Consider the following 18,726-nt stretch of genomic DNA (forward strand, 5'->3'; position numbering starts at 1 on the left):
GGCATTTCAGATCAGCTGAGAAAGTAGAATTATTCAGTAAAGAGAGTTGGAACACTTAGCTAGCCATTTGGAAGTAACGAAATTTCTTAGGAGTCTTGGTGTGGCGCTATGGGTTAATGCGCTGGACTACAAGGTCAGTGGTTCAAGTTTACCAGCCAGTCCTTGGACACCTATATAGGGTCACTATGAATCGGAACTGACTCCGTGGCATTTAACAAATTAGATTTTTACGTCATACTGTCCAACAAAACGACTCCTTATATGGATTAGAGTTAAACCTAAGGAGGGTAGCAGGCACAACAGAACCAGAAGTAAATGGACCTAATCCCTGAGTATGAGACCATAATAATAAAGACTGACCAACTGGATTACAAAATGAAAAACCTTCAGCAATAGCCCAGGCATCAAATTAAATGGTAAACTACAAACTTGAAAAACTTTTTTTATGATTGTGGTATTTTGAATTTACTTGATAGGTTTTTCTAACCAACGTCTTAATTCCTACCAAGTGGTTGGGTTGGATCATGCAAATAAGGTGTACAGGACTCTAAGGCTGGTATTGGTTCATTTTGCTATCCCTATAGGTTTAAAAGGAGCCATCTCAGAACTAGGAATGGATGATCCCAGGACCATGAAGAAAGAAGAGCATGAGAACCCGACCTAGAAACGAAGCAGCAGCAGAGGCGATGGCAGAGGCAGCGGGATGGAGAGACAGAGCTTCCCTGACCAGGGACCAAGTAATATTGAGGGCCTACGGGCAGGAGACTGGCTTGCCCTTTGGGCATTTACAAACTGGTTAAAGAAGCTTTGTAACACTTGCCCCTGCAGGTCAGAGGCTGAGGGGCCACAAGACAAGAGTGAGGCGTGCCTGCAGACAAGAGGCGTCCTGAGTTGGTTCTGCTCCTCAATTGTACCCTGATCACTTCCCGAGTAAACCCTGTAATCCTGAGTATTGTTATATGAGTTCTGTGTGGCCATTGCAATGAACTGTGGAACCCAGATGGGAAGCAGAGAGTGCTGTGGGAAGCCTGGTTGGTGTCAGAATCGGGTAAAGAAGGTTGTAGGGTGGACGTACATATCTGACTACCACTTCATAGGAATCGGCCTTGGGCTGATTTTGAGTTTGAGTGTTTTTCCTCTTTGGGAAGCCAGCCAGAGGACGTTAAACATGGTCCCCACGTGTTTTTTTGCAACGAAATAAGGCTAAATGTGAATATTAAGAGTTCTCACACAGCAGGGCAAGGTAAGTGAATCAATGTTCACTGCTGCACTTTACACTGTCGTCAAAATGTGCAAACAGCCAAAATGTCCAAAACAAATGAGCGAAAAACAAAATACAGTCTATGCATGCACTGGATACTGTTCACCTACAAGGAGAAATGAAGTCCTGAGGGAGGCCACAACATCACTAACCTTGAAAACATCATGCTGAGCGAAAAAGTCAATTGCAAAACAATAAATACACCATGATCTCACTTCTACACAATAGGCAAATATCTAGAAACCGGAAGTTATTAGTGGTTACCAGGGGTGGCAGAAGGTGGGAGAAGGGGGACTTTTATTGCTTAGGAGTTGCTGCGTTTATGCTAATGGTAGTGGAATGAATAGCAAAATGGTAGCTGTGCCACATGAAAAATATAATCAATGCCATTGAATCAGAAACACAGAAATTGTTGAATAGGCATACGTTTGTTTTGAATATTTTCATCACAATTAAAAAAAGAAAAACAATTAAGTAAAGCACAAAACAGACACGCAAACTGGCTCATAAATATAAGAAATGTTCATTCTACTTCACAAAATCAAAAAGTTAAAATTAAAGCACAGAGATACCTTTTTTTTTTTTTTTTTTTGCATCAAAGCAGCAAATATAAAAAATAGATAGTAGTCGTGCTGGGCAAGGCTGGGGGAGCTGGGCCTCCTAGCCTGCTGGGAACAGGTGAGCTGGAGCCCAGCTGTACAGAGGGCAGCAGGTAGGCAGCAGGAGTTACAAGCCTTCAAACGCTTCACACCCCAGCGCCAGTCTTGTGACTGCTTAGGGGACGAATCAGATCTGTATACAACTAGAAAAGCACACCATTTGAAGAGTAAGTCAAAGAAGTCATAATCACAATACAGAAACATAGATTTTTGATTAAAATTTTTTTTGAAAGACTGTAAGACCAAAAAGGTCAACAGTGACTCTAAAACCAAGATAAGGAGGAAGGGAAACTAGAGTACCAGACACGGAACAACTAGACCACAATGAAAGAGAATGTTGACCTATTGTGAGATGTCAATGAACAATTCATATAGAAATTGTCAAACAGGAACCTAATTTACTGTGCATTCACTGAGAAAACACAATAAAATATTATTTATAAAAATAATAAAAGCCCCCCACTTTTCTTTTCCTGTAGTGATACAGGTATCTGTTGAAGCACACACAGGCCATCTCTGACCAGGAGGAGGCGCTGACCCCTAGCCAGAGTGGCAGGCTGGTAAGGGCAGTCCATGGGGAGATGCACAGGTCATACTTCAGAGCCCCTAGAAGGCCCACTGTGTGTCAGATGGGAAAGTGTGTTCCCCATGTGGCCAGAAAGCAACAGCACACGGTGGTAAGCACATTAAGGCAAAAACCATCAATAGGTTGCGGGAAAAGTCCAGCAGGACTGCGGCCCGGAGAAAACAGCGGGTTCAGGGGTTATAAATAGGGTGACGGAATCACGAGAATAGGATTCCACATACAGACATTCTGGGGACACAAGACTCTCCCCGAGAGGAGCCAGCCACCTAGGGGTAGAGTAGCAGGTGGACGAGCCCAGCTCTCCCAGCCTTGTGGGGCAGTCACTGTCTGTTTCATCCTTGCTGATCCAGCACTTCTCATTGGATATGACCTTGGGCCCAATTCATTCTCCGAGCTGCATTTGCATGAACATCCTGGCATTTTCAGCAGAACCCTGTACTTAGGGACATTTCACCCATAAGTTTCCCAAACTGGCCATTGTTGGTAACAATGGTAACAAGTAACCTCTGGTGGTGGGGGTTTCATGCCACCCAGTTAGTTCCAACTCATAGCAACCCTATTTGGGGTCTCCGACACTAAATCTTTACAGAAGAAAGAATCATTTTTCTCCTGCAGATCCATTAGTAGATTCGAACTGTTGCCCATGCAGTTAGCAGCCCAGCTCATAATCCACTATGCTACCAGGGATCCTTAAATAACCATTTGCTGTTAAGTGCCACAGAGTTAGTCACCACTCATAGTAATCCCGTATAGGGTCTCTGAGGCTCTAAATCTTTGCAAGAACAGAAAGCCTCATTTTTCTCCCGCAAAGCAGCTGATGGACTCAAACTGTGGACCTTGTGGATCACAGTCAAGTGTTTATTGTATGAAGCCACCGGGCTCCCAATTGACCATTAGAAACAGTAAATAAAAACACACAAAACCCTCAGCACCCTGTGGTGGTGCCATCATCTGAATAGGGTGAGGGCTGCCAGCAGGACTGGGACACCCAGACACTTGGGCACACAGACTGAGACCAGCATCACTGACCACAGCTTCCCATATAATACAGAACTAATGTAAAAAGACCCAAGCTAATAGGAAGACATGCTGTAGTCCTGCCTAGGAAGATAACAGCATGAAGACAAACTAAGAGAAAAGAAAACCAGCAAGAGTAGCTAGAAAACTTCGAGAAAAGTAGAATAACAAAGTAGAAGAAACTTACCGTATGGTAATGCACAGAGCTACACTATTGGAAAACATTTGGAACTAGGACATGAATAGGTACTTAATGGTAAACTGCTGGACGAATCAGTAAACGTACCACACAGGCCATCCCTAGGTTACTGATCACACCAAAATAAAGGTCCGATGGATCCAAGATTCAAACAAATACAGAGCTGGAACAAAATATGGAGTTTAACAACAAAAAATAATGTTGAGGCAGATTAGCCTTTCTGAACTACTCATAAAAATCTCAGTCATAAAAGAAAATATTGACAAATGAGCATATACTTGTTTAAAGCTCTAAACAGCAGAATTTTACCATAAAGTTTAAAGGTCTGTGATAAAACGAGGGAAATATTTGCAGCATAAATGACAAATGGCTCGTTTCCTTAATATATAAAGAGCGCTGAAATATCAATAAGTATATAAACAATAGAAAAATGAGCATAGGTTATGAACCGAAAATAGTTTTTAGAGACATAGACAAGCATATTGAGTTTCACTGATCACAACAAAAAAATACAAATTACAGTGAGATACTATTTTTCACTTCTTGGACTGAAAAAGAACCAAGCTCGAGAGCACAGTGCTGGTAAGTTGGAAGAAATCATAAATGAGAACCACCTCGGTAGTGTGCCAGCAGCAGCAGCATCCACTGTAATTAGAATCGCATGTACTGTGACCCAGAATGCCTCCTAAAGGAAATCTTTCCGCACAGATATCCTCGCCCAAATACACAAAGTCACATGTAGATAGTTTAGCCTTGTTTACAATGAAAGTGGCTGTTCCCAACCTAATGTTGTTGTTGTTAAGTGCCGTTGAGTCGGTTCCGACCCATAGCGACCCTGTACAGGGTTTCCGAGGGTGTAAATCCTTATGGGAGTAGAAAGCCTCATCTTTCTCCCGCGGAGCGGCTGGTAGTTTCGAACCGCTGACCTTAAGGTTCGCAGCCCGATTCGTAACCACTACGCTACCAGAGCTCCTTCATAGTTACCCAAAAAATACATGACAGCAGATTTTAACACTACGACACAGATGTGGAAAAGATCGAGGTAGGGGCAGATATACACAAACTGCTGTGACCTCGTATAAGTCCTGTTACCAGGAAACCCAAGGTGCAGGACAGAGAATGCGGTGTACCCACACCTCTATAGCTGTGTGGTGGTTATGTGTCGTGGAGTCGGTTCCAACGCATAGTGACCACGCATAGGGTTTCCGAGGCTGTAAATCTTAACGGGAGCAGAAAGCTTCATCTTTCTCCCACGGAGCAGCTGGGAGTTTTGAACTGCTGACCTTGCAGTTAGCAGTTCAGCTCAGTTCATAATCCACTATGCTACCAGAGCTCCTGCTAATACAGAATTCTCCAGAAGGAAAGGCCAGTAAAGTGACCATAACAGTTGCCTCTGCGGAAAGGGGGACGAGCTAAAAGAAAACTTCACGGTATCACTGATGGGATGTAATTTTTAACATAAGCGATTATTACACTTGAAACTTTTCTTCATATGTTTATGTTAAATAAATAAATTGGTAGAAAAGAGTAGGGTATTTATTTGCCTCTAGGTTCAGTCGTGGTGGCAGGGTCTTGCTTTGACATACAGTCGACGGGTCACACAGTTGTCACATGCACTGGTCACCCTAGGGGCTGAGAGGGGCCTGACACCCAGTAAGTCACCTTTGTTGATCTCCCTGTGACCCTACAGAGAGCAGGAGGCAGAGCAGGGCTCTCTCTGAGCCCTCTGCTGTGTAGAAAGGCACCCTGGTTCCATTCATGCCTAGAAGTGCTGGCAATACCAGGTGGGAAGGTTTAAGTAGGCAAAACAAGGAAGCAAATAAGTATAATTAAATGTATACACTCCTCACCTGTGGACACTGTTAGGTTCCAGAGACCTTACAGCGTTAAGTGCCATTGGAGGAGGCACTCATCAGATCAGATGACCACATCCTTACAGAACTCCCAAACCACTGAGAATCACGGCCCTTAACCACCAGGCCCGTGTTGCTCTTCCTCGAACCTAACAGTGGATAACCCGTAAAATAGTTGGATACATTTTTTACTATGGTCATAAATGCAAAATGTTGGATAAGGAGATGTAACTTTTTTGAAAATGTTACTATAGTTTTTCCAGAAGACTTTTGTTTTTAACCTTCTAGGAAGTGGAGCCTTCTTACACCAAGTTAGAGGTATTGTTGTTTTGCAACAAGTAAGACCCGAGCTCACACAAAATTCAGTGTTAGCTACTAAAAAGTTGTAATTTTCACATTAAAAGACCACCAGCATTATCTATTTCTCTGCCCAGCTTCAGGGCTGTGGTGTTTTGAGAGCCCCAGACCCAGACAACCCAAGAAGATGGGGAGCCGGTAAGAAGTAGATGTGGAGCCAGTGTGAACACCGGACCTTCTGAGACACCAGTGAGCAGTGACTCTCAAAGCCACGTTGTCTCCTCAATGCACTGACATTAGGGCAGGGACCGCAAGCAGGGAGCTCACAGCACCAGCTTGAGAGGTAACAGGACAGGGACAGACCAACAAGGAACAGGGAGCAAGTGGGAAGAGTGCTGTTACATTGTGGGGATCAGTATCATAGAGCAAACTGTGTGTATATAAGTTGTTGAATGGAAAACCAATTTCCTTTGCAAACTTTCACCCAAACCACAGTGTAAAAAACAAACAAAACCTGTACTAACATGCTAAGATTAAACAGTACGGAACCATAAAATAAAAAAGGAATCGCAGGATAGTGAGTATTGTATGATTCCACTGTAGAGTAGATCACTGGATACATTTTAGACTGTTCATGGGAGAAATGATCTCAAGAAATATAAACCAAGTTGTCATTAACAGATATCTTGAGGGGAAGAGAAACATTTCACTTCGACTTTATGCTTTTCTTAGTTTCTAAATTACAGGGCTAGTGAATCATAAAGGGATTAAAAGAAATTCTGCCACAAACAGATACTACACAGTCCCATCTATTACAACAGTAAATAGAGTAGCCATGAACTTACCTAAGTCTGCAAGATGCTGGTCCCTTTGAAAACATCACTGAGGGGCAGAGATCACAGGGAACAGAGTCATGGTGTGACACGGAGCAGGCCACTAGGCTGGACATCATGGTACGAGGAATTCAAAAAACGATCCTTTGAGAAAATGATGAATTATGATGTATCTTGGACCCTAGGCCCCTATCAGGGTAAAAAGCCCATTAACGTTAAACCTGCAGATGCCAAGGATCTAGTGTACCAATTACAGTACCAACGGGTCACTGTGAATACAGAACAGATCAAAGGTGGTGGTTGGTAAAATTTCAAATTTTAATATACTGAGTGTCTAAGAGGCTATGGAAAAAGATACTCTCATATGTAAACATTCATACCCAGGCTGGAGGGCAAGAGGGCAGAATAGACCCAGCACTTTCACTTCTTGGTAGCTGTCCTGAGAAACACCCACAGTACATGCACAGGGAGGTGGCTAAGAAGATGATCACACGGTACTGTTGTTTGTAATCCAAGGTGACTGTAAATTGCATAAATATCCATCAGCAGTATAATGGCTGCATAGCTCCTGGTGACATCTCTAGAGTAAGGGATACTACGCAGCAGTTAAATAGAACTCAGGAAGATCTGTATGTACTCAGGGAAAAAGCAAGTCACTCATGCTATATCCAAAAGTATTTACCACTTATAAAGGAGAAGAAAAGCAATACCTCTTCTAAGTAAGGATGTAAATGAATAGAAAAATGTCTCAGGAAACAGAACAAGTTGGTAACATTCGTCACCTCTCGGGAGGAGGGTGGGATTGGCGGGGCCAATGTCATTAGGCATGTTTTAGTTTTGCATAAGGACAGAGTAATCATCACTTACACTGTTTAATTAAACTTTATGGACTAAGAGAAGTAACTATATTGTCATCGATGGGAGAATGGAGGAATTAACTGTGCTACAACCACACTATTCTGCAAGCACAGCAAATGAACTACCGTCACAGTAAGAGCTAAATCTTAAGACATCCTATCATTTGAGAAAAGTTCCAGATTACATACTTAATACACTTTCTATAAAGTTAAACACACCTAGAACAAAAGCATAGCATTTTATAAATTTAAACTTACAAAAAAAAGACATATGGAAAGAAACCAAATGACAGATAATCCCAGGATTCAAGATGATGGTTACAACCTCAGCTAGCAGGTGGGCAGAGGGCCAAGGTGGGGAGAGCCGTACAAGTAAACGGAAGTTGCATCCAAGTTCTAGTTCTTCAATTGGGTGAAAAATTCAGAACTGCTTATTTTACCACATTATTAAAAACAACCAAAGAAGCAAATAAAAGAGGGCCATGTTATGTCATAAAGCAATGGTTAAGGCGAACCCCGTTATGTGGACTCCAATTCCAGTAAGGAGAGAATGACATTCTTACCTGAAGGAATATCGCAAGGTACTCCCCAACTTACTAGATTTAAAAATCTACTGAATAGTGAGTATCATAAAAATTTACTGTCTTTGATCAGAAACAACAAAAGCTAGAGGCCAATATTCCAGAAATAAAACCAAACAGATAATAACTAAATAATTAATATTCACAAGTGTGGAGCAAAAGAGAAAGTTAACACTTAATGAAAAGTCATATTCCAATTTTACCTTGGGTCCACTCCCCAAGGATGAATTCTTAACAGCTTCAGTGGAGAAGAGTTTATTTACGTCACTGATAGAGCACAAACATATTTGGTCACTAAAATAATAACCGGAAGCAAATCCAGTAGATTAATATATATTTTAAGTCCTCATACAATATACACTTTTTTTGTGCCAAAAACCAAAGGAAAAAACAACAGTAATGTGAGTTTGACCATAATAAATGGCAAGAGCTTACTGACCCAACAGTACAAAGACTCCATTACAAAAGTCAAACCTGACTGAGCTTTTGACTGGTTAATATCAAACAGAAAAACACAGATGATGAATCAAATGATGAGCTACTCAGACTGGCAAGTAAGTAATTCTGGAAATACAGATTAAGACAATGAAAGCACTTTTAAAAATAGATATAAATAAAATTGCAAAAACCTGATGTTAGTAAGTACAACTGGCAGCACCTGAGTAGGTGTGACAAGGGTCATGAGGCCATCCTGTTCGCTGACCAGGCAGGCCCCCACCACTCTGGGAAATCCACATACACCAAGCACATAGAGAGACTCACACCACCGCAAATTTAAACTGTCAAAACACTGTTTACCACCTAACGGAGAAACTGGCCAAGCACTTTCCAATATAAGAACAAGGTGGGTGAAACAGTACAGCTGGTCCTTCATTATGCAGGTCATGGGCCACTTGGACAAGCTGATTAAATGGACACTTCCACAGAAGGAGATACATAGACCATTTCTGAATGTTTGCAGATCTTTAGAAGCCCATTTCTGGCATTCTTGGGGGAGGTAGCCAGAGATAGGGAGTGGGAACCAGGAGGAACAGTGAGATGTGGAGTTAGGAATAACAGATGAGAGGAAAGAGGGCAGAGAGGAAGAAATCATTGGAAACGTTCCATATAGAGTAGCTGTGTAGCAACTACACGTAGCATTTCATTCACCCCGCATTTACAGATGAGGAAAACCAGCTGGTGGAGGTTAAGTACTAACTGTACCCACAGTCATAGCAATTAGCAAAGTCAGAATTAGAACCTCTGATTTTTGTCCCCTTGCCCCCATGGGTGTCAAACCCAAAGGGTTGTTGCCATCTTCCAAACCAACTGTGACAGGGAGTCAAAGAGGAACAAGAAAGCAGAATCCCTTTAGGGAGAAGACACAGCCTCCCTGAGCCTCTTGACAATGAACTTCTCTCTCTGTGACACCAACCGGCGAGGCTGGCCAGGGTACAGTGGTGTGGGGCCAGAGCAAGCTCTGAGACTCAGGGGGCATCAAACTCCCCTCCACATAGACAGATTCCACAATAAACTCCAGTTGCAATATGTGTTTAAATGTACAAAACGCAGCCAAGCAAGTACTACAAGAAAATATCAATTAATATGTATATACTCTTGGAGTGGGTAACATGTAAATGCGACACTAACTGCAGAAACCATAGAGTGATAAATTAGCCTAAAAATCGCAACTTTTGTTGATTTGAAACACAATAAGCAAAATTAAATAGTGACCCACGAATTAGGAGGAATATCATGAAATATAAGAGTTAAGATTTTTAAAATGTAAATCATTTTTACAAAATAATCAATAGAAAAGTGAATGGTCAAGAGGAAAATCACACGCACAAAAATACAAATGCTATGGGCACATGGTCTCACCAGCAGTCAAAGTAGTGAGACACATCCACAGACGGGCCCAGGGCCCATGAAAAGAGGCAATGTTGTCAGATGTTAACATGGTTCTGAAAGGTCAGGGCAAACAGCCTAGCCTACATTATTAGTGAGAAGGCAATTTAGAAAACGCTCTCCCCAGAGAGCAATTTAGCAGCAAGAACCTGAAGTCAAAAGTTTGTCAGAACCCCTGGGACTATGCCCTTAGCCAGTCTTCAGGCCTGGAACTAAATGTACTCCATGGCTCCATTTTCAGTCAATCCATACATAGACAGGTGTATAACAACAGGAACGTCCACACTCCTTGGAAAAATCACCATTAAGATCAAAAGAGCAACATTTGCCCAGGGACAAAGTTCAGAGGGCAGGAAGGGTTAGGAAACACAGAGAAACTGAAACGACAGGGAGAAACAGGACAAGTGAAGTTTTACTGTGGTGGCTGCAATCAATGAAATCAAACAGAATGTGTATGAATTGTTGAATTTAAAACAGATTTGCTCTATAAACCTTCACCCAATTCACAAGTTTTCTTTTTTTTTAAAAGAAGTTTGGCAGAGCCATTTCATGTTTGGAAATGTATTCACATATCCCCAAGAAATAACCATGGGAAGGGGTGCAATTTGAGCAACAAGGAAGATTACAGTAGTAAGAAAAAAATGCAGAGAGTAAAAAAGTAGTAAGAAAGAAATGTCCATCTGAATGAGATTGCTTAAATCAGTATAAACAGATCACCACTCCAAATGATGCTTCAAGTGACAGGAAATGTTCATTGTATTAAGAGGAGTTACAAAACAATTTATACTATAATCCCATTTCTTTATAAAAATGCATTAAAAAATAGTAAATATGCCAATTAACAAGACTATTGAGGTCTTGTTTTTTTCCATTTTGGTTATTTGTAAGTTTCACAACAAGAACCCTTTCAGTTTCAGAACTGAGCCAAAAGTAATGCATGGTTTGTGAAGCCACATGCCAACCAGAAGGCCAAGAGGCAGTTGGAGCACATCATCACTGAACAAGCTCAAGGCCACTGCTTGGAATGTACACATTCCCATCTTATTTTCCCATTTTCAGACTGCATCAGTGTATTTTTCTATGTGACATATGAAAATGTCAAACATACCACAAATATTGATAAACTTGTGTTGGCATTTCAGTATTTTGTAACACACCAGCACAACACAACCACAAACGCTGGCATGGTTGGGACAGCCGGGGGAACATTTCCTCCATAGACTTATGTACACACAGAAAGGTTAGGCCCACATGAAAGGTTTTCAGGGTCCCTTGATGTAATCAACAAGAAAAACCAAGGCTGGCTGATGGGAACTAGGGGTAGCACTTACTGTCCAACTCCCGTTTTGTAACGCGAAGCCATTTTTGCAGTCTATTGTCTCTGACCTGGGCACCCAGGGGAGCATTAACCAATACTTGCTCTCACACTATTTTCCTTTTTAAATGAACTTCTAAAGTCAACTTTTTTCTGTTATGTGTCAAATTGCACCATTTTGTACCACAAGCCTACTCACTGAATTTCTGTGTATCATAGTCCACCTCAATGAGTTTGGGGGAAAGGTAGAATTTCAGATCTGTGCAGATTCAAATGAGCAATTATGGCCAACATTGTCATCAACTTATGCCACCCACTCCCCGTACCTGCAGGGTAAGGAACAGTTAAGGCAACCACCTCTTATAAGCTCCTGGGTTGGGTAGAAAGCAGTGAGCTGGTCTTCAGCTGCTAGCATACTCTATGTTAACATACTTGGCTGTATAACCACTTCCAATGCCAAACATTTCCTCCTCCCCTCCCTAGTATATAATTTTTCAGCATACCACAGCTTCTTGGTATGCTTGGTATGGGGAAAACAAGAGTTCCTACCTCCAGAGGGATCTTTAAAATATTTATCCTCCTCAAAGTTTAAAACAAGTTTTGTAATCACCATACAGAAAATGAGAAACAAGGATATGACTGGAGTTTTGAAAAGAGAGCAAGTGAGGTGCAAAGGCACTGGGGACACAAACTAGAGATGAGAGTTGTTTCTTGGGGGACTGAGGAAAGAGATGGGGAGCAGGGAATGGATCCTCCAGCACACAGTTCACATGAAAAGCTGACAGCTCGTCACTCATTTTTCAGTAGCTTGTGGCAACACAACATGGGGTTCACACTAAGCCATGAGGCAGGCCAACAAGAAATACTCAAAGAGCTAGGACAGCAGCTAAAACCTATGGCTGTTGCACTTCTGCTGTACTCCCCACTGCTTTGACCACACCCTCCCTGTTCCATTTCAGTCTTATGCCCCCTTCCCAGGCAAGCATGCCTTAGATTCCCTTTCTGCTCCCTTATAAACAAGAGCCTCCTTGGCAGCAAGGCTGGCAGTGGTAAAACCTTATGGCCCAAGAGTTAACACACATTAGTGCAAGGAATTAGCACTCAGGACGAAACACCACTTCCCCAAACAGGTCACAGAACCATGCTGTCAACACTGCATTCCGGGTGCTTCTACGCATTTCCTTTGCCTAATGTTGCTTACTCAAGGAAGCCCAGACTTATTTACCAAAAGAGGAGTCAAATTCATAATTATAAAATTACAATTAGGTACTTAGACCTAAATCCCAGTTACACCTCACCACCAAGATTGCAAATATGGAAAATGCATCACATATCCACCTCATTACCAATCTACTGGTTATCTGTGAAAACTGGAATCAATTATAGATCTTTTTTGATATACTCTTTGGGAATCAAACCAGGTAATATTCCAGGATATTCAGGTCAACAAACCCCTTCTCTTAAAACATTATTGGTTGGATAAAAGATTTGGTACAACTGTTATCAACTCCCAACAGTGAGCAGAGCCCCTCTCCAGACCCCCACAGGACTGCAGTCTGTTCAGAAGATTCGTTAAGTTTGAGGTTACCACAGTACTGAATAGCCTGTGAATTACTTGAAGCTATCATCCAGAGAATCGAGGCGTACATCTACAATATGAAGCTACATTCAGAAAATACCAAGGTTGAGAACTGTAACATAGTAATACAACAATTCTAATCAGTTTAGAACTCAGAACTTTTTATTTATGCTGTAAAGGGGAAGAAAATGGTTAGTAATTCATGTACATGGATGATGCAACCATTCTTATGACACAGAACGTACAAATGCTTTAAGCATCTATTTACAGATTCAACTTTGTAACAGCATACCCACACTTCCCACCCATGCATGACTGAGAGGATGACAAGTCACTGTTACCATAGACAACTTACTAATTCAAAAACTAAACTATCATGCCAATATATTTTTAAATGTTAAAAATAATGACAAGACAGAAAAATCCCTAAAGCATAAAGAACTGAGAATTTTAAAAAATTTTAAGGGAAATTTAAGGGCAAGAGGGGCAGAAGTCACCAGCATTACTTTACCAATTCAATAGGTGCTACTTAAAAACATTAAGTAGTTCTCAAAAGAAAGGTTCCCAGATGACCTTTCCCTGAATATTTAAACAGATGACATCTAGGAATGATCCTCCCCAACCTCCAGTTTGCTTCTCCTTATTCACCCATTTGAAAGGCACAAAAAATGTTACATTCAAACCAAATGTTACATAATTTTACATGACCACAAACAAAATTTTAGCTGTTATCAATATCCACAAACAGAAAAGATGTATTTATCTAAGACACGACATAGAACTTTCAATCACAAAATAACTTATGAGTTTTATATATATACAAATAATTATGAGTTTTATAAAAGGTGCACAACGAAATTCCACAAAGTCCTTTAAACCCACAATTTGGGCATTTGGAAGTCCTAAGACTTACTGTACCTGACTATCACAGGCACATTTTCACATAAAACATCTAGGAAGCTTGCAAAGTAGTGAAAGGTGTTCATCTCTTACTGATCCAAGTGTTTACAGCCCATCTTTCTTGTGACTTACATTTAAGTTTTCAGCTACATTTTTTCCATCTTCCCCACCTTGTAGTAAAGCAAACCAATTTTGCTTTTTGTTTTTTCTTGTAATCCCAACAAACCTCTAAGCACTTTGGAAAGTTTCCAAGCAACTTTTGTCACTTTTAAGTAACAATTTTACTAGTTATCAATTAACTAGTATTTCTTTTCTCTGTCCATGAGCTGTTTTACTTCCATTCTGTTTTTCTCCTGAAAATTCCCATCACTCCACATTCCCTACCATCCCCATCCCTCCTCCCAGTACCAGTGCTAAGTTGTGCCCTGACCCTCCCTTAGCCCCCACCCCAGGGTCTACAGATTTGAATGCCAAAAGTCTTTTGAAATAGAATCAAGTCAAGTCCAAAACTATGGAGCAAGATGAATCACAGAGCTCTGTGCCCACCACTGCAATTATTGTTGTTAGGTGCCAGTGAGTCAGTACCAACTCATAGCGACAAAACCCCAAACAATTTGGTTACTATCAACTTCACACCCTCCACTAGAGGTCACCACACACAAGAACCCCCTTAACTGCCAATTGTTAAGTGCCATCCAGTGGGTTCTGACGACCCTGCATAAGATTTCCGAGGAGCAGCTGGTGGGTTTGAACTGCTGACCTTGTAGTTTGCAGCCCGGCGCTGATCCTACAGCGCTATGCCAGGAGTTCAATTGCCAGTTGGCCTTATTCAAATACTCCCTTTGCCTAAGGTATTTAAAACTTGAACAAAAATTAAAATTTGAACAATTCCCTCCCAACCACCACCCTGCCGCTACCCACCCACCTCCCACCCCCCACAGGTTAAACCATCCTCCAATACAGAGTCGGGCAAGCATGAAGGTAGGTAGGTAGGGATGAGTGAACGATGGTCACTGGGCTTCATCTGCAAGGCATCACTCTGTGTTGTGGCATCACCATTAATAAGTTCTATAGCTTAGAATCTTCTCGAAGTAAGGTTCGTAGCACAGATCTAGTATATGAAGGCTCAATTTAAGACGCAGCATCTGAAAACCTCCACCCATTCCCCCAGGAAAAGAGAGGTGCTCGCTGGCATCCGTGTGCCCAGAGGATGGTAGGGCCTGGATCATCAAATTCAACATTCAAACACCACATCTGCTGATGGCCACTGGATGCATCTGCCTTGGATTTTTTTTTAAGGTTGCTCCCTCAAAAACTCATCTGAAAACTTAAAATGGTGGTGGCCTCCTGAATACAGGGCTTCCTGAGCAAGGCCGGGAAACATGGTAGTGGAGAGCTTCCTCCTAAGCCTGGAAATTCAATCTGCAGCCATCAAATTTAGGCGGGCTCTCTCCTTCAGGGTCTCCCCTCCTGCAGTGCTATGCCTCATACTGGCCAGGGGGCTCCATTTCTCCTGGTCCATCTGAGCGCCATGATGCACACTATATAACAAACCATGGTCCATGAGGCATTATCAAAACTCATACCATCATTGCAGGCCTACCCAAGGCTGCACCTTCAACCCCACCCTCTCCACAGGCAAGCAACCAATTTTGCCATCATTTCAGCCCAGGGGTCTCACCAACCCTCCCACCCAGAGCCTCAGCAGGGGTGGCCTTTTCTCCTTCATTGTTACCAGCAATACCGACTCCAACAGGGGTATCAGCGCCTTCCTCCTGCTTACCAGAACCAAATTTTTAAGCGAATGAATAACCTCGAGAGAGTTAAAGGGAGGAGGGGCAGAGGAGCTCACAGAAGAAGCTAGCTTCAGACCTAGAGAAGAAAGTCCAAAGGGTAGCACTGCCACCTGGAAAATAAAGCCTTGGTCAATTGTGCCCACTAACACCCCTGCGTCAGACACATCGGGTGTCACACCAGCCAGTCAGGATGGCCCCTTGCCTTCTAAATCACTCTTTCAGCCACCCTTACACCTCCTACCAGGCCTGGCCTGAGCCAGCCCCCATTACATACCACCCTGGGCCCGAGCTGTCAGCCCCACGAGGCTAATTTCAGTTTCCACAAGACCAGGCCTCATCTCCAGGTAAGTTGACAACCCTTTGTCTGGAAAAAAAGGGGTCTGCTGGCATCGACAAGCACAAGGTCTAGCCTGCTCCCAGCCGACCTGCATCCTGTGCTAACTTTCTGAGCATTTCCTGGGCATCAAGTGCCCACTTCCAAATTCTCTCTTTCAAGCCTGGGGAAACCCTTCAAGTCTCCTCCATCACCACCTCCTCTCCCTGCCTTCCTCCGTCCACACAAACCAGGGCACCCAGGGCTCCCTCAGCCCATGTGGAGGTGCGCCCTGACGTCAGAAAAGCATTCTCTCCAGCGGCTGTAGAGACAGCCAGGCCTGGAATGATGTCCATCCCCCGGGATCCTGGAGACGCTGGCAACGCAGCAGTCCCCAGATCGGGCTTCCTCAGCCTCCCTGATCCTTGCAGCCTCTCGGCAGTCTCAGCTGGGTCTATCATGTCCCGCCTATCTGTCGGCTGGAGCCCTCAACTAGCGCTTCCTCCCACTAAACTCTCCAGACAAAGCAGCCCTCCCTAATGCTAACTCCTGCCGGACAGGCCACAACTTTTGCTTTTATAGGCCTAGCCGCATCACTGGGACAGTGCTCAACGGAACGATTCCTCCACTGCCACCAGAAAAAAAGTCCCTTCCTCCCCCTGCCTGAGGCGATGACTTAGGGCGGTTCTCGGTCTCCCACGAGCCCCACCCCCTCAGATCCAATTTATCTCCGCTTCTCCCTTAGCAATGACTCAGAGAATCTCAAGGTCACATGGGGGGGGGGATGGATTTCAAGGGGAAGAAGTCCCATTTTCTTTCGGCAGTGGTAATGGTGTTGGTATAACACCGAGAGAGGGGACTAGGTGGAGTTGGCGGGCTGAGGTAGCTTTTCCGGGAGAGTTAACTCGAACTGGGGTCGCTTTAGGTCACCCCACCCAAAAGAGGCTCGAAAGAAGGGCCGATGGAGATCTGGAAAATTCCAGACTTTGGCGGAGGGATCTCTGCAGGGGCGCATCACTCCCTGTGGCAGCGGGGCGGGGGGTGGGGTGGGGTGAGGCGAGGCGGAGAGCTCGTGACTCCTTGGGCGGCATTGCTCAACCTCGTGAGCAGCTGGTGACGTCAGTGCCAGGACGCGCGGCTGGGCGACCCCGAGGCTTGGGGAGGTCATCCTTTTCCTAAAGAAAATAATTTCTTTAGTTAAGAAACTCTGCTGCTTCATTGTTTTTATTTAAAAGACTAGAAGCAAGTTGGTTAAAATGTTAAGCCCCAGGGAGCTGCGGGAGGCCAGGCTTTGTTATTTATTCTGTTACCAGGGACATTTCTTGAGGGGAAAAAATCACCCTGCTGGGATAGATAGAGGACATGTTTATCATGAAACATGTTCGTCATGTCTTACGTGGAAAAAGGCAGTTACAAAATAATATAAAGCAAGATGTGTCTTCAGGAAAACAAGATCAAAAGGGTCTAGGGGGTCTGACTGAGGTGCCAATGTGGTTTTCTGATTGGTTCTGGGCTTTAAACAATTGGATTGTGGGCAGCTGGGGTTTTAGTAGTTTTTTTAAAAACAGCATTTGTTAGGTCTGGTTACAGGTTACAAGTTACAGCCTGTGACTCTTCTATGCATTTCACACACACCCCAAACTCGTTCTTCCAAAAGCAGAGACAAAGACAAACTAAGTGATGTCTTATCCCCTTCACCAAGGCCAGACAAGACCAGAGACCATGGTGGAGGTCCAGGGGAGTTTTGAAAAATGTCATTGTCTTCCCTGCCAGTGTGGTGTCAGGTCAGGAGGAACCATGCTCCTGAAATCCCCACTGCAGCGTGTTCAGTGATGGCCCCCGAGGCAGAGGACAAAACGACCGTGCTCTGAAGAACCAGAAATGGGAATGGCATTTTGGACAAATTCCCTGCCAGGAAGCCTCTTCCCGCAGTAACTATCCACACCCCAAACAAAAACACCCCTTAGCAACCAGGAAGGCGGTTTTCCTCTGCCTCGGTAAAATGGTATCTGTGGGCAGGGCTGGGCCCAACTGCCGTACCACACCCAGTGGTAAAACCAGTGACTCCTCATCTGACCAGAAAGTTGAGTATATGGCAAGTTCAGGCTTGTTCACAATCTTGGTAGAGCTGTCTGCCAGGGAGAGTCCCACAGCTCCCCACCATTTTCAGGGGTGGGGTGGGAAAACTTGGCCTGAAAGAAAAGTGTGGAAAGAGGGAAGTGCCTGAGGAATGTTCTAGAAAACTGAGAGGTGCTTATGAAATCAACAAGTGTCTGTTTACTGCTGGGACACAGTACCAGACTGTGGAGTCAGCCTTTTTTCAGACAAGGCCTCTGAGAGGTGTTTTTCACTACTTCTCATAACCCTGGTGGGGCACTGTGGGTTAATGCGCCAGACTACAAAGTGGTTTGAACTGCAAGGTCGGTGGTTCAAGCTCACCAGCTGCTCCTCGGAAACCCTATACAGGGTCACTGTGGGTCGGGATCAACTCGACGGCACTTAACAACAACAGTGTAAAAATCTTCTTCATTAACAAATATTCCCAAATCCCAGAAACAAATTTACGTTTTCTTTTTCAGAAGAGAAATACGTTGAATTAGAAACACATGAAAGCATAGGATTCTGTTTCACATGAGGAAATAAGGACTTCCTTGTGTCCTTTGTTTCTGGAGCTGTCCTGCCACCATTTGTTTCTCAAGGACAAAATGGCACTGATTCAGAGGGCTCTCGTTTAGAAGGTCTCTGCTTAGTTCCACACAGCTAGTTTTCCTCAAAAAAGTTAGGAAGGAGATG

General features: G+C 43.4%; 1 pseudogene; it reads right to left on the reverse strand.

Moving 5' to 3' along the window:
- The window catches only part of LOC102823190, a 29,811-nt pseudogene extending 13,417 nt beyond the window's left edge, over nucleotides 1-16,394 (reverse strand).
- Nucleotides 16,395-18,726: the final 2,332 nt, after the last annotated feature.

The sequence above is a fragment of the Chrysochloris asiatica genome, unplaced genomic scaffold (genome assembly GCF_000296735.1).
Source record: "Chrysochloris asiatica unplaced genomic scaffold, ChrAsi1.0 scaffold00040, whole genome shotgun sequence".
In the NCBI taxonomy this organism is placed as follows: Eukaryota; Metazoa; Chordata; class Mammalia; order Afrosoricida; family Chrysochloridae; genus Chrysochloris; species Chrysochloris asiatica.